Source organism: Ochlerotatus camptorhynchus, unplaced genomic scaffold, assembly GCF_037179485.1.
Source record: "Ochlerotatus camptorhynchus isolate MF236.1 unplaced genomic scaffold, CSIRO-AGI_Acam_v1.1 ptg000035l, whole genome shotgun sequence".
In the NCBI taxonomy this organism is placed as follows: domain Eukaryota; kingdom Metazoa; phylum Arthropoda; class Insecta; order Diptera; family Culicidae; genus Ochlerotatus; species Ochlerotatus camptorhynchus.
Window position 1 is genome coordinate 212,112 of NW_027040526.1, and position 15,917 is coordinate 228,028.

Below are 15,917 nucleotides of genomic sequence, written 5' to 3' on the forward strand. Positions count from 1 at the left end.
CAAATATCCAAAATGAGTCTCGAGACTAGAAGTGACCTGAAACGTATCAAACACTCCGTGCGACTCCTCAATTAAAATAAGAGTATGAATGCAAGATATCAATTATCACAATATTGAGTACCGCTCGTTGTCCACACCCGGATATGGTCCAGATGTACCTGGGGAACACAGCAAAAAAATAACTTTAGTATTTCATCCAAGAGGATGCACATAAATCATGTCGAAAATCTCATGGAATTTTTATGGCCACAAAAATAAACAAATGCAGTAAAAGCAGCGTAATGTCAGTTTTAGCACTGTATTAATGTTAATTTTGTCCTATTTGGCAAGTAATATGACACCATATTTTCAACACGGTTGAAGTGGATCTACTTTGATGTTATATTAAAATATTTTTTTTTGCTGTGAAGTGACCAAATTCTGACTTTGACTAAATCTTAATGCAGCACTTCAAATCACTTGAAAAATCAAATCAAGGTCAATGATAGTCATATAAAGAACTCAGGACTACATCTATACATGTTCCAGGTGCTCACTCGCCTAAATGAAACATAAAAAAAATGTTTTCTTGCCATACCAGTATTTGTGAAATATGTCATGGACCATTTTTGTATAAGTTTTATCATTATAAAAGTGAAATTTATTTTGTTGCATTTCGAAAAATTCAAATCCCGTTTTTATTTGACGTATTATTCTACCTTGATCTATAAGACGAAAAAAATATAAAGGCGTGCCAATACGTTAAGACGAAATTGAAACTCGTTGTACGAATTTGAAATCAAAAAGCAGTAGTAAATGTTTAACTACATCTCAACAATTTATGTCCCTTTATAAAAAAAAATTGCGTGGTCATCTTTGATAGCTCAAGTAACATTTTTATTTTTATTGTATTTTATTATCGGCTTTTAAGATCAATTTTATAAAACCGTTTATAAAATTAAGAGCTCTTGATAACCGCTATAAGTTTAGCTGTAAGACAAACTGGAGCACTCTCATAAGTTTTTTAAAGAATGCTTGAGAATAATATTGAAGCTGTTTTAAATCACTGTGGAATCTTTCTCCATACTCTACAAGAAGTTCTCATAACCTCTTTAAGAATAAAATTAAATTTGAAGCTTTATTACGCTCTGCTAAAATTCAGCTATAAATCCAATTTATTTTTATTTTGCTTGACAGCAACGGCCATTAATTAACTTGTTACTTGTTCTACAAAAACTATAACAACAATAAATCCGACTGTTCTATTATTTTTTTTTTGTAGTGATCCAGTGGCAGCACTTGCTTAAACTCTACACTGGACCCCTTTTATTGCTAAATTTTGCTTCTATGAGCCTCTATTTTAAATCAACACACAGACGTTCCTAGGCTATGGTGCCCGTTTGGTCACTGTTGTTTTTGTGCTGATCCAAATAGTTTTGATAATATAATTGCGCATTCTTTTTTTTTTTTAAAGGTTGATTTTTGTTCCAGTCTTGTCTTCTGTCGTCACTTATTTTGTCATTTTGTCTTGTGTATTAACCCCCACTTGTCTTGTTTATTGTGTCAACTTCATTGATATATAAAAATAGTAATATCAACTACAGGATAATATGGTTGTTTCTCGATTACTTCTTCAAAGGGAAGCACCAGCTCCTGCAAACAATGCATCCGATCGTCGACCCGGCGCAACCGGCAGCTCGCGCACGCCTACCAGGTAGAGGAAGTGCTAGCATGCGTGGGCGAACCATCAGTTACGCCAAATCGACGACCAAACGCACCGCCTACAAAAGCCGATACGCTCCCTTGAAAAAGTTATCGAGATTTCTACTAATTAATGAATTATAGACAATTACCTCTCATGATCCTTGGCTCCACTATGATTTTAACTTACCACTTTTAGATTATTTATCAAATACCTCTCCGAGTATATAACGCCCCGATGCCTTGTTGATTTCTGGTCTCATTTGGATTGGTCCTGAATTTGTTTGATATCCTGTTCGAAGCTATTCTTTTCCTTCTCCTTAGTCAATTGAAATCCCCGTGTCTCACGTCATATGATTCGCCATTCATAAAGATAATGGGTTAAAAGGGAGTAATACATACATAAAGGTAGATTAGTATTAGTTGTACTTGATCCAAACACTAGAAAGAAGCATAGATAACTTAGTAGGAAAATAAAACTAATATATAACTAGTGCAATGGATAAGTATTAGTTCCGGGATCATTTTAGTGTTAGTAGTTATGTTAGTTTTGATCCGTATTCAGTCCTGCCAGCCCCTCCAGCACTATTTGCAGCAATTGTGATAAGATTATGCGACACTGCTACTACCACTATGTTAGATGTATGACTTGTCAATTTTCGCAACGTAATGTCTTTCAATAAATCACTCAATCACTTTGATGTCTGAAAATTTGCTCAAAAGGGTTTTGTTGACACATCATACCTTACCTAAAGCACAACAATCTTAATTCTTATTTCAAACGTATCAACATATTTAACACATCTTTCCTAAAACTTTACTAGTTCGTAAGCGTCTGGTTGTAGATATGACTTTCGCTATTAACATTGCCTGTAATTAACAAATGCACTAAATAGGAAGATTTATTATACAACTTCAAAGGCTAGTCGCCTCCCTAACCGGACCCCCCGCGTCCTATCTTTTATGTTAATTAACTTTCTGAATTCTCTAATTGAAGTTTATTTAATAAATAACTGAAATCTCTACCTACACAATCATAACCCATGCTGTTAAACTTAAATTTAACGTGTTTCAAGTACTTCTGGCTTTGACATATATTAATTATATCTTTGTTCGTCCCAGGTGACACCTTCAAGTGACTTAAATGCTTCACTTTGAAGTATGTTTCCAAGCTAATTTTAAATTGTATATTGTATAGGGTAAATGTTCCAATTACGCTCTCACGTTTCCACTATGTCGCACCACAAAAATACATAAGGGTATGTCACAATAGAAGCACACCACAGTGGAAATCCCGAGTCATATTTCAAACACTTATCCCAAATCAAAATGAAGCACATATAAGATTAGTTACAATACCATGTACAACAATGGTGTTTAACATTGTTTCCTGAGTAATACTTCAATGAAAACAACAATGAAAGCTTGTCACGCAAATAGAAGGAGCACCGTTCGGCACTTTCTGAAATATTTCAATAGTATAATTCCCTTGCAAACCCAAATAAATCTATCTGCGTAAAACTAAATAAATTAAGAGTGATTTGCGGCAAAACCCGCCAGTATCACACCCAACGTCAGTGCCTATACGTAAGCGTACTACGACGCGGCTCTAAATCGAAGGAGTAACAAGTGTGATACTATCACTGCTAGACTAGATCTTTGGTTCTCTCATGCAGTGGTTTATCAGAGAGGGGAAGCTTAGTAATCCCCATTGCCTGCCCATGGCGCCATTCTATCGTGGCATGAGCCAGCAACGCCGGCCATAAACCTACCGTCTCCAACACTCCACTAAAAAGCATGAAATAAAGCCCGCCCACCAGCATCAAGGTGCACAAACTAGCCAAGGGGAGGGTACAATGAATCCGACTGTTCTATTTAAATTGAAATCTATAACAAAATGTGACTTTGCCTGCTTTTTTAGTGCTAATGCTTATGTGCATTCAATTTAACCGCTATTGGGAGCCTAAAACCGATGCGCCACCAATATAGTGTGAATTAAAAAAAAAATGAATTGAAACAAATTTTAATTCGATTGGTTATCTTAATTTCCCGGAAAATCGATCTTACCTCATTCAATAATATGGAAGCACACCGAAATGCACTTCAAGTCTTCAATTTATGTTTTATTTTATCGAAAATCTATGGAAATCATGGTTAAAAATTTCCATGACACCAATATGGTGACTGAGATGTTGTCAGTAATTACGGAAAGCAATAACGTTTTCGACAGTAAATCTAATTTCTCTTCATCATGTAAAAAATGAATGTACTTGGTCGTGGCATTATCGTTTCAAATCCACTATAATACATAAAACTAAAGATTTTCAATAATGTTTTTGGATGGAATTTTCAGTAATAAACAGGCTAGCCCTCAACTGAGTTTCAATCGGCTCATACCAGAGAATAAGAAGAATAATACAAGACGTCCGATAAGCGAGTGTTTCAAAATGATACAAATTTTCATAGGACTGTAGGTCTGTTTAGAAGTGCAGTTTGGCGAATGCTTAACGATCAGGTATATTTTTCTTCGTCATCAGGCATTTATCAGCATTGCAAAGGTAGCTCCAGCTCCTGCATGAGGAGTTAGGATGGTTAAAAACGATGGGGTGGTAGACTCTTTGGAGTTGCCTCCGTGACAACCGCAGAAACACAGGAGAACTTATTTCTTGGCTGGCGTTACTTGCGGAAGGATCCGGCTGAAGAACTTTCTTTTACATGTAAACATGAGTACAATTATGTTGAAATTTCAATTCTTCGCTTGAAAGTGCCTTGAATATTTTTTATGAATCCATGACGGAAAAAGTTTTTAGTGGCACTGTTTGTTTACAATTCTGACAAGGTTGGAACTGAGTACTTATTACTGTTTTAAAATGGATGTTTCATAGTCAACTAGTTTTATTGCGGCTACTTATAAATCAACACTGAGATTCGTTGTTGGGCGTTATGAGAGCAATTAAAATTGGCTTTATCGGGCACTATAAAGCAATCATAAAACTAGCAAACTGGTATTAGCATCAGTTGATTTTATAATATGATTTATTAGGTTTAATTAATAACTTATAATATTTTATATAATTTACTTTTTATGACAATATGTATAACCGTCATCAAACTAAAGGAAATTGTTGTTGCTGCAATGGAACATGTATACAATTCAAATAAAGCCAAGTAGCTCTAGATTTGTTACTTCAGAAAAATATTTAAATCTTTGTTCGGGTTCGAAAAACAGCTAATATGAGCCTACCACCATTAAAGTATGTTAACAAAAATTGATCCTTGAATAATTTGCTTTACCAAGCAACACACGTCCATCAAAATAAGTTGCTACAACTTGATTGTGGCTGAAATAAGTTACATACAAGTAACCACAATTGTTCAGTGAGTGTGTTGTAAGGATTACTTATAAACAATATGTAGAGTAGAGCAGGGCTAGTTGGTCATAGAGGTAAGTTGATCAGTGACGATACCTCGGAATTCAAAGCGTCAACAAATTTCGCGTTACATTGGTGAAATGGATTTATAATACAACTGAATGAGAAAACTAAAGGCGCTTAGTTATTTGAAAGCCCAGCAAATACAAACATAGAGTATTTTTCGCCAAAAATCATTCATAGTTTGCAAATTGAGATTTTTCTTCTATTAATTGCTAGCAACAATCAAATAATAGCTTTTTTCCATGATTTGTTTTCCGTCGACCTTGCTTTCCGTACTGCTACCGGCGCCAGAGGGGCAGCTTCCACACCTGTCGACCCTTCAACTCATGGACCGGGGACCAACGGCTTTATTTCCCTCCCCTCAGTTGAATCCCGACTGTGCCGACTGGGATGGAACCCAGGCCCCTTGGAGTGAGAGGCAGTGATGCTTAAATAAATCAGATTCAATGCATAACGAAGGTCCATTTAAGTAGTATTATGATTTATTTACGAAAACCATTGTCATGTTTCTATTTTCATATTTTGAATGCATTCTTATTTTGTACACATGAAGGGACTAGTTGGTCATACTCAGAGTTAGTTGATCACTTGTATGGTAAAAGCATGTCAAATTATCAGTTACGTTGTATTCCATTAGGTGAACTGTAAACAAAAAGAGAAAACAGATGCACTATGTTTGAAACTATAAACAATGTAGCACCTGCCAACCAAATGTGGCAACATTTTAATTTTGGCCGATTCTTTGCTAAAACTATTGCATTACATTAAATATCTATAATTCACACTAAGGCATCGACTTATCAGCATACCTGGATGTTAATTCCATATTCTTTGGAACAAACGACCGACATGCCTCACACCCTGACCAGCTTCCCCACCTGGCGGGCTAGTTGGTTAGTAATATGACAACCTTTTGGAAAATACAAAATATTTATAAAATGCTTAAATATTTTGGACCGGTTATTTTTCTTACAGGAAGTATAAACTCATAAACAAAGAAAAAGCTATAGAACTTTGTACTGAAAACTGACGAACTAGCCCCGCTCTACCCAACTCTATTTACTTTAACGTACTCTAGTAGTTTTTCCTGTGTTTTGCAGTTGACAAGTATACAAGTGCACCCTTACCACTAACAGAAACTTCCATCCCATTACAAGCGTGGAGATGTAGCAGTGTATTTAGTCTCAAGTAGCAATGGATGTTCATTGACCATATAAAATAAAGAACCTTCGAAATATAGAGAATGGTTAGCTCATCTCAAGTCCCATTTTACTTGGCTCTATGTGCACTTTTGATGGTCTTGGTTCCGTCCTATGTTTACATAGTGCCGCATATGTAAATTTTATGTATGATTGTGATCCGGAAATAACAGAATGATTAAACATAAAGTGTTGAATTTCTTCATATTTTGCAATGATTCAGCTCTCGAAAATTTCCTTGCAATGACAAAAAAAAGAACGATCATTCTTAGAATACCGGTGATACACACATTCTCCGTAAAAACAGCCATCTGCTTGAAAGCATTCACGAAACACAATGCGCGAGTTTCCTAAATTTACCATGATACAAATGACATAGAAGAAAATAAAAATACATGCTACAGCAGATGTACTGCGCGCGATTCTAGCTACTGACCTCCGGAACCCTAGTAGGGCAGGTGCTGATCCTCAATCTTCCACCTCACTGCAGTGAAATCGAAATGAAAACGTGATCGCGTCACTTCAATTGATTTTTAATCCACTTCCTAGAAGTATCGGAGCGCGCATTTTCCTCGCAGGCTCGAACTGTACCAAACATAAATGTATATATTTAGACGAGCCAAACGGGGAAGAAGGAAAACACTCTTTTTTCTTCGATGCCAGTTGCGCTCTATAGGCAAATGTGATTCTGCTTGTAGGTATATTTGCCTCCGTGGATATTTATAGTCACTGAGGAAACTTCTGTTTTCATTTTAGATTCACTAACGCATCAACTAATGCGTACACATGCAGGTGAGTGAACTCTAACCGCGTGGAGTGAAAGGAATTCACCATCCCAAGCACTCAACAGCGTTTCAAATGTCACCAATTGATTTCAGCGCATTGTTTTCTAATTTCTGCACAATCGATCTGAAAACACCATTCAATGTAACCTTTCTCGAACAACAACGCATTGCCACTTGGTGAGATCGAGAAAGCGCGGATCCACTCTCGTTTTGGTTAAGTAATACGCGAGCTCTGAACGATGTCTGTGAAGGTTAGAACGGTTTATTTTCAGTCCACCAACATTTTGAAATTTTTCACACTCAAAAGCAACACACTTTGCGCCTACTCGACGAATGATCACGTCCGAACTGCTTCAAGACTCACCGACGACTAACGAAAATGTGCGGGATGAATATTTCGGATACTAGGATACAGCGCATAGGTAGATGACGACGATGACGGTGATGTGATCTTGTCGCGAAAAACACAGGGATATACCGATATTGATGCCACTTCTGTCGATTTACGTGCCCTACACCGGGGTAGTAATATGCCGTACATAATGTTTATTGTTTACAAACAAACAAAAAGCTGGTACGGCTATTTCCACAAGCCCTGCTACCGCATTCCTGTGTCACTGCCCTCAATACCAGGGGGAAAAAGAGTTTCACGGGATTCCAGGCAGTGTAAGAAACGCGCTCAGCAATGACGCAAGGTAGACCGCTGCTCTACTAGGTTTTCTTAAAGAGGCAGGCACCTAGTTTGATCACAACCACTTCGGTGCTCGGGAGTCTACCCTTCACTGATGCATACTTTCGGTGGCTCTCCAACATGGGCTGACCACCTGCACCATCACCCGGATTACCGACCCCCTACTGACCAACGATATAGCTAAGACCCATGCACACCAAAACCCGGACTTCTGACCCCAACAGCCCTACAACACAACATGGACCCTTTTTTTTAGACTTTATTTTTGAGATTTTTAGCTAGGCTAGTAGGCTAGTTCATCTCGTACCTGTACCCTTCCAAAGGCTTACTTAACAGAAAACTAGACAGCTTACAACACTTGGATTTAAACAACTCTACATTAACGGTAGCCCCTACCTCCTTCCGGGGTTCCCAAAGACAAACCAGCCAATGCACGGTGGAAAAAAAAATACATAAAACGCGAATTAAGTATAATTCTCTGGAGAATCGAATGGAAGTAGTCTCGTTCAGCACACGAAGCTCCTAGTTGGGATATAAGGCTGATTTTACCCCGCCTCCCCCTTTTTTTTTATTGAATTATTCATGGATACCTTAGCTCGGAGGGATGTACGATCGATAAAATGGGCAGTACATAAACAGTCAAAAAACAGGCAAAATCCGTAGTAACGTCACAGCCAAGTCACATTGCAGGTTTTATGAGGGTTATGTAGACCATTATTTAGACATGCAGACTCACTCACTCACGCATCGGTCAACTTTTTTTTTTGTAATCTTTCTCTGTTGGTTTCCCTAACAATTCAAGCTGAACAATGCATAAGGTCCTAAGTAACATTGATCGATGAATTGAGCACATAACCGTTTCTTGTTGTGTTTGTCATATAAGATGCTAGATAAAAGCTTCTTTTATCGATCTGTGAGCTGAAAATAGCTGGAAATGTCTTTACATGGCCGTCGGGATCCAAAGAAAATGTCGACGAAGATAATCTGTCGATGTTACATAGAACATAATGCAATGTTCAGCTTGAATTTATAAATTTAGGAGACAATAGGTGGTTGGCCTATAAGGTCTCCGATCCCCGTGATGGGGCAGCCATCTTAGGTGTAGCTTCCGGGGAAGAGCATTTCTTATTCAGCCGCTGGATGTCAGTCCGTGGTGGACAGACGTTCGGGTTGGCGATGCATTTCTTCTAACGTCGTGCTGTTACCGCGCCAGTGTTCGCGTCGCACCTCATCACTTTGTTATTGTCGGATTAACCCATCAGGCTACACCACACAGTGGCGATGTCATGCCCTAGTTATAAAAATTGCCCCGTAACGTGGGTAGTTCACCTTTTCGTAAGATCTACCACCGATTCCTAGTCCTGACTGCTTCAAACAAGGGGAACAGGCTTTTTCAGTAATCAAAGGAACACATTTTAGTCCTTGCTTCTTTTTATACCTTGTTGATAGTGACAAGACTCGGCTTCGTTCACCGAGGATGATCTTGAAACAAGGAAAAAAAATGAGTTAGTTGTCTTCATCTATGTGATTCCTAATCTTCTATTCGTTGTTCCCTAGTTTGAAGTGGTTAAGACTAGGGTTCTGATGGTCCTTGTAACCTGCTAAATGGTTACATTTTGTTTTTGTATATATTTTGTAAATATTCTTTATTTTAGTTTGTACTGAGTAGTTTAGTTTTATTTATTGAATTGAAATTGAAATCTAAAACACAGAATTGAATAACTTTACATCCACCTCCCTTTATGAACATCCCTATTCCCCTATTCCCACCCCACATAAACCTTCCACTTCCATCATGCGTTACCACCACCAGCCACAGTTGACCACAACAAGAAACGTCATTGAGCGTGTGGTAGAGACGATCGGCAGCAAAGCCGATAAAACTGCTTGTCACCGGGAAATCAACCTCTATTAGGTGAACGAATTTCACGAGGAAAAGTTCAAGTTTTTAAAAATACTTATAATTTTTATCCACCAGTGAACGGACAGTTTTGTGAGTCTGATGCACCGCTAGAAGAGGCTAATCCAGCCATCGGTGAAGTGCCAGCCATCTGTGACTGTGTCCGGTGTACCGCAAGGAGCCTGAAGCCTTCCAGAGGCTAAACGATGCCATAGGCGAAGTGAAGTGATCTGCTAGAAAACCCAGCGCGCCAAGGAGGACACGTCGGACGAATCCACCGATGTCTGCCAGCCGTCCAATACATCACCCACGAATGGGTACTGTGCCAGGTGACGATTAATCCCCTTCCTAACCCTAGATTCCTTTCCTTCCAAATTAAAATTCCAAAAATTATGAACTTAAAAAAAAACACCATGAATACACTAAATTATAAGGTTTAGAGATGAACTAGCCTAAGGCTAAACATCTCTTTAATAAAGCTTAAAAAAAACTAAATTATAAGCTAACTCAGTCCATTATTTAAAACACGCATTCTCTATTTCCTCTATCACTCTTGTTCTTCACCTTGAATGTTTTTTGGGAAGTATTTCCGCCCAATTCCTCTCTGGAGCAGGTTAAACGACCCTGAATGCCAGGATAAAGTCTGAAGAGGGACAAAAAGAAGTCCCCAGACAAAAGATAATCTAACATCCTGTTCAATTCCGCGCTCATGAAGCGTTTAAACGTCATGTTTTTGTTTTTTTTTTTCTGTTCGGGACCTAACAACACTGCGACCAGTAATTTGATCTATTGTAGTATATCCCGTGTCCTTATTTTAGTCCATATCGTATTACCAACAATCAATACGAAACTAATGATTTTAAATAGGCTCACTACTTGACTAGCCTATTGGTCCTAAGCAAACGATTAACGTACTCCATTCTAGTCAAAATTCTAGTACTACACTATGTTTGTTTTGATTCGCTATGAAAGTTTGACAGATAAAATGAGGGGTTACTGGATTTTCCTATGTTTCGAGGGGTGAATCGATTAGCTTGGGACCGAAGAGAGTACCAGAGCTGAGCCAAAAAGTTGAGCACGTTATTTCGGGACCTTCTAGTTACCTCTATGGAGGTAAGTGAAAGTCACTCTAATAAAGAAAAAAAAATACCTTATGGTATTACTGTATCACTATTGAGAAATAATGACGTATTCGATTTTTTACAGTTGTCATTCCCGCATTTATCGCAATGATCCGACAAAAATTGAAAGGTCCCGCTATTTATACCCTTGGGAGTGTTGAAACACCCTCCAAAATTGGATTCCTTAACAACAAAATTAAGGAATGACACCGATAATGACCATGCATCAGAACCCTAGTCTTAACCACTTCAAACTAGGGAACAACGAATAGAAGATTAGGAATCACATAGACGAAGACTAACTTACTTATTTTTTTCTTGTTTCAAGATCAGACTCGGTAGACAAAGCCAAGTCTTGACACTATCAACAAGGCATAAAAATAACAAGAACTAAGATGTGTTCCTTGGATTATTGAAAAATCCTGTTCCCCTAGTTTGAAGTAGTCAGGACGAGAAATTCATGGTAGATCTTACATCCCGTAGCGTACCATGATAAGGTGATCTACACACGTTACGGGGCATGGTTTACTAATTTATAAGAACTACACACCTTCATGGAAACAAACTATCCATCCATAATATAAACTTCTCGACTGACGTTCAGATGCCATTTTTAAACTTTTGCCTTTTGCCTTTTGGTAGAGTTCGAACTCTTTCAAATGAAAAATGTTGGTAACGGCAGAGGTTAAATGACGTCGATGACCTGCCTTTTTAAAAAAATATTTCAGGACTGGTGTTTCCAGTGAAATGATACGCCACGACTTGTTTCCGTCTACTGTGAACTCCTATTAATATCAGAATGAAGCCATGAGTTGCTTTCCTGGTTTGCCCAGGGATTGTCGTGTTACCAAAAATTTTTTAATTATTATTACTGCAGTATGAAAAACTCTGATTAATAGCCATTTCATCTAGGACCAGACCACAGTCGCGATCGGCTGGAGAAATACACTGAACTTTTCTTTTCAACATCTCAAACACTTCGTGAAGGATACCAGTATCGAAATGCACATCCTGCAAATACCTCTGCTGGGTACGAATCGATGGAATATGGTAGTGTTTCTTATTTCGATGGAAATTGTACCCTTTAGTCCCAACCAAATTGTGTTTCAAAACTATCTATAATTGCCTCATCAGACCATCGCTACACTCGTTTAAGATCACCTCGCAAAAGCCTGACCTGTTCTGGGGGTTCTGGGTTGAACAGTTTGATTCTGTCCCATTAGTAGCAGGCTTTGAGTTAGTTCGCCTGAGATTTTATCGAAGTTTTTTATAGTTTTGATGTGACAATGTTTCTGCTGATGCAGGCAACAAATACTCCGGATCAGGGCTGGAAAATTTCATTTTCAATTAAAGATCTCACACGATACTTCTGTCACTACCATTGGATGAGAAAACGATGACAGAGATTTTCTTCAAAATCTCATCGATTTTTTTGTCATGACAGAACGTGACAGTGTTGTGATCATCGTAATTACAAGCTCATTTAGAGCTATTTAAGTTACTTGTACCGAGGAAATCTTAAAAATGTATTCACTCTACCGATTACATACGGTTGTTTGCTTAAATTCATCTAAATCAATTAGAAATGTTGATGTCAAAACCACAAAAGAATTATTCTCATGAGTGCTTGATCATTGAAAAATGACAAGAAAGCTAATGATAGGTAGTTTTGTCTCGTGACAGTGAGAGGACCTGTTTTTTCATCGTCACATGACGGCCGTGATATTTACCAGCTCTGCTCCAGATGAGACTAATAAATTAGAAAATAATCAAGTGTTTTACTTAATATCTATGATAGGCTCATCACAAATTTTGTTATTTACATAGGTTTCGAAGATCAGTTATCGTTGATCCGATACCCAACAAACATTGAGCGCTGAATAAGAGCTTATTCAGGCAAAAATATGCTTCTTCAGCTAATTAATAGATTATTCAGCTTTTAATCAGCTCAAATTATTTGTTGGGTAGTTTCATGCGAACTACAGGAGAGCGCAAACCGTTTTTTTTTGTCGAATGTTTTTGATGAACTACATACTTCCGTTATATTGCCTTTACAATCTTTAAAAAAAAAGTTACATCTAAAAAAATGCATGCTTTTTGCTGCAGGCCGCTAGGAAACCGGAAGAAGCTCAGGTTTTTTATTTGTCGATTTTTTGTTTGTCGATTATTGCAAAATATAGCACAGCACTTAATTTTCCACACTTTACACACGACTGAAATCGTGTGCCATAGGCAAAGTTGTTAATCTTGATAAAATAAACAACTCTTCTGAAAAAGTTAAAACTCCACAGCCTACTGTTTTAGAGTTATTTGCATATACACAATATACTTAAAATTAAAACACTTATTTTCACATTTTTTCTGTAATTCCATATAACTCGAAAACAGTAGGCTGTGGAGTTTTGACTTTTTCAGAAGAGTTGTTTATTTTATCAAGATAAACAACTTTGCATGTGTCGTCAAGTCTTTTAAACGCCATTTTAATGCATTAAAAAAAGTTATAGAAAAAAATACATGCTCCACTAAAATGATGAAATGTCAAAAACACCAAAATATACCTCTCTCAAATTTTGATATTTTGTTTATCGAGTATTGCTTAATTTTTGCTGATAATGTCAGGTTGCGACTTTTTGCGCTTTGGGAGATATTAAAGTTCAAAATTTGTTGTTTTTTTTCGGTTTTTCAACAATATCTTTAAAATTTGAAGCTTAAATCAGTATTTTCTTCACAAAAGTTATTTATTTAATGCATTTGCGTAAGAGGAAAATATAAAATTTTATGGTTGTAAGCAAAAAAAAAACCGAAACTGAAAGAAAAAAGCATATTTTCGACATTTTTTTCTTTAACTCTATATAACTCGGAACCAGAAGGCTGTGGAAATTTTACGTCTTGAAAAAAGTTGTTTATTTTATCAAGGTAAACAATTTTGCCCAAGACATCAAGTCTCCAAATCGTCAGAGAAAGAAGTTAGATTGTGGCGCCATCTTTGCGGAAGAGTTTTGAACTATTTGTTTATGTCAATAGATGGTTCTTGTTATGATGAGAAACTTCGCCGAAGACACCAAGTGGCGAAAATTCTTCGTTTTGGAGTTATTAATTTTGCTCCGCTAGATTGCATTTCTGGCCCAGTGTACATTGGGGCAAGATGCACTTCCTTCGTTTCAAGCCTAAAATACATTTTTACAACAAATTAAATGCTCTATAAGTTAAATTTATGTTTGCTTTGGACACCGTATCAATTTGGCAGCTCTTTGTTATCGGATAATGTAAATTATATCCAAAACCAGTTTGCATTGGATAAAGTGTAATGTTGTACTAAGCATTTGAAAATTTTAGCGATTCAAACATTATTAAGCGTCGGTGAAAGATATTTACCCATTCGACTGAGGTTAGAGCTACATCTTTCAGATAAAATACCGGTTTGTTTTAATATGTATGTATTTCTATTTAATGATCAAAAACATTTTCTTTATACATTCAGGGCAAAATGATCCTTTAGTAAACAAGCTTGTCTACGTTCAATTCTTTCTTCAGAAATTGTCCGCAACGTTCCAAAGTCTACTAAGTGGTCATGGACCTTAGAGCAACTAGGCAGTCAAAAACGAAGACATTATTCTGCATCAATTGGTCATGATAATTTATAAGACGACAAGGAGAGTCATATTGCCCCATCCCAAGCAACAATTTTTGTTTTATTTAAGTTTTATAGCAGTTGATATAACCAAATTATAAAACCTTCACTGACGACCACATTGCTTTAACAATCTCCTGAGAACCGCAATACAGCCATGTCATGGCCAATTGGCCCAGTTTTAATGCAGTCATTAAAACTTGATATGCGAACTACTTTAGGAGCATAGGATTTATGTCAGTTTTATCACACTCTAGACGTGATTGTTAAAAATGAAAACATAAAACCTCCTCCAGGTCAGAAAGTTTTAACAGCCTTCTAATGACTACCATAAAACTATATTACAACCGCATAAATCGCTCCTGAAGAAGTTGATAAAACATGATACGCAAAACATTTTGACAACTTTGAAGGTTTTAAGTTGGGGTTGTTGGATGATAGTTAATATTGAGAAATATTTTATTGTGGTTTTATTCTTTCGATGTTTGATGTGAAATCATGATCCTTGTCAGTTGGTAATAATGGCTGATATTATTGTACATTGAAAATAAGACGACTTTATTATAATTTTAAACCAATCTGTATATGCTTCACAGCATGCCGTGCAATATTTATGGTGATTATTATACCAAATAGGAGCATAAATTTAGTGCGCCATATGAATACTAAAATATAGGGATATTTTTAATTTATCTGCATTAGCACCATGCATTAAAGAGTCATTCAAAGATTATCTATTTAGTACAAAACTGTTACTACTGTTGAGCAATAACCAGTCACATATTATTTAATTATACATAGATGTATGAAAGTGTTTTATTGCCTATCAATTAAAGCGTAATTATTTATACTGTGTGAAATTTGTTCATACGGCGACATTTTTTTTCGCTTTTTTTTTACAAAGTACTTGGCAAACAGTGTAGTTCAATTTGTTGTGCAGTGAAAAAATTATTTTTAATTACGTGTGAAATTGTGTTGTGTGCCGCGATTGATTAATTGCAACGCGTGCCCAATAGTATTTGATAACAGGATAAGTAGGAGAACAGGTTACAAAAGTAGCCGTTCTCGTAAAATTTTGCTTATTCTTCGATCCCCCCGGCGCACTGAAAGGAAGCAATTGCTTTCCTATAGTAGCTGCGGCGGTGAAATCGATATTTAATTGTCTCTTCTGTACCCTGTGTATTGTTGCATGCAGCGTCTGTTGACTGTGTTTAGGTAGAAATGGAATGTCCAAAATGCGAGTCGGGGGTAATGGCAAGCGATCTGCCGTTAACCTGTAGTGGTAAGTGTTCTCGTGTGTTCCACATGAGATGCACTACACTTACTAGGAGTACGGCAAAGGTTGTCATGGAGAATGTTAATCTCCTATACAAGTGTGACGATTGTCTGTCTAGTTGTGACGAGCCGAGTGATTCGATCTCGCATGTTAGAAATATTGAGGAAGAAGTGAAAAGAATATCTTCTATTTCGGCCTCG

General features: G+C 37.1%; 1 protein-coding gene across 2 annotated transcripts in view; it reads right to left on the reverse strand.

Moving 5' to 3' along the window:
- LOC135709512 (neuroligin-4, X-linked-like) overlaps positions 1–7,457 on the reverse strand; it is a 71,400-nt gene extending 63,943 nt beyond the window's left edge. Inside the window, exons 1-2 of one of the 2 annotated variants that reach the window (XM_065231915.1) lie at positions 7,425–7,442; positions 6,750–6,797 (exon numbers count right to left, since the gene is read on the reverse strand). The gene's annotated coding sequence lies outside the window, so the exon portion shown is untranslated. Of the gene's footprint in view, positions 1–6,749 lie in introns of both variants that reach the window. The other variant, XM_065231907.1, reaches the window with a different exon arrangement.
- Between the last annotated feature and the right edge of the window lie 8,460 nt (positions 7,458–15,917).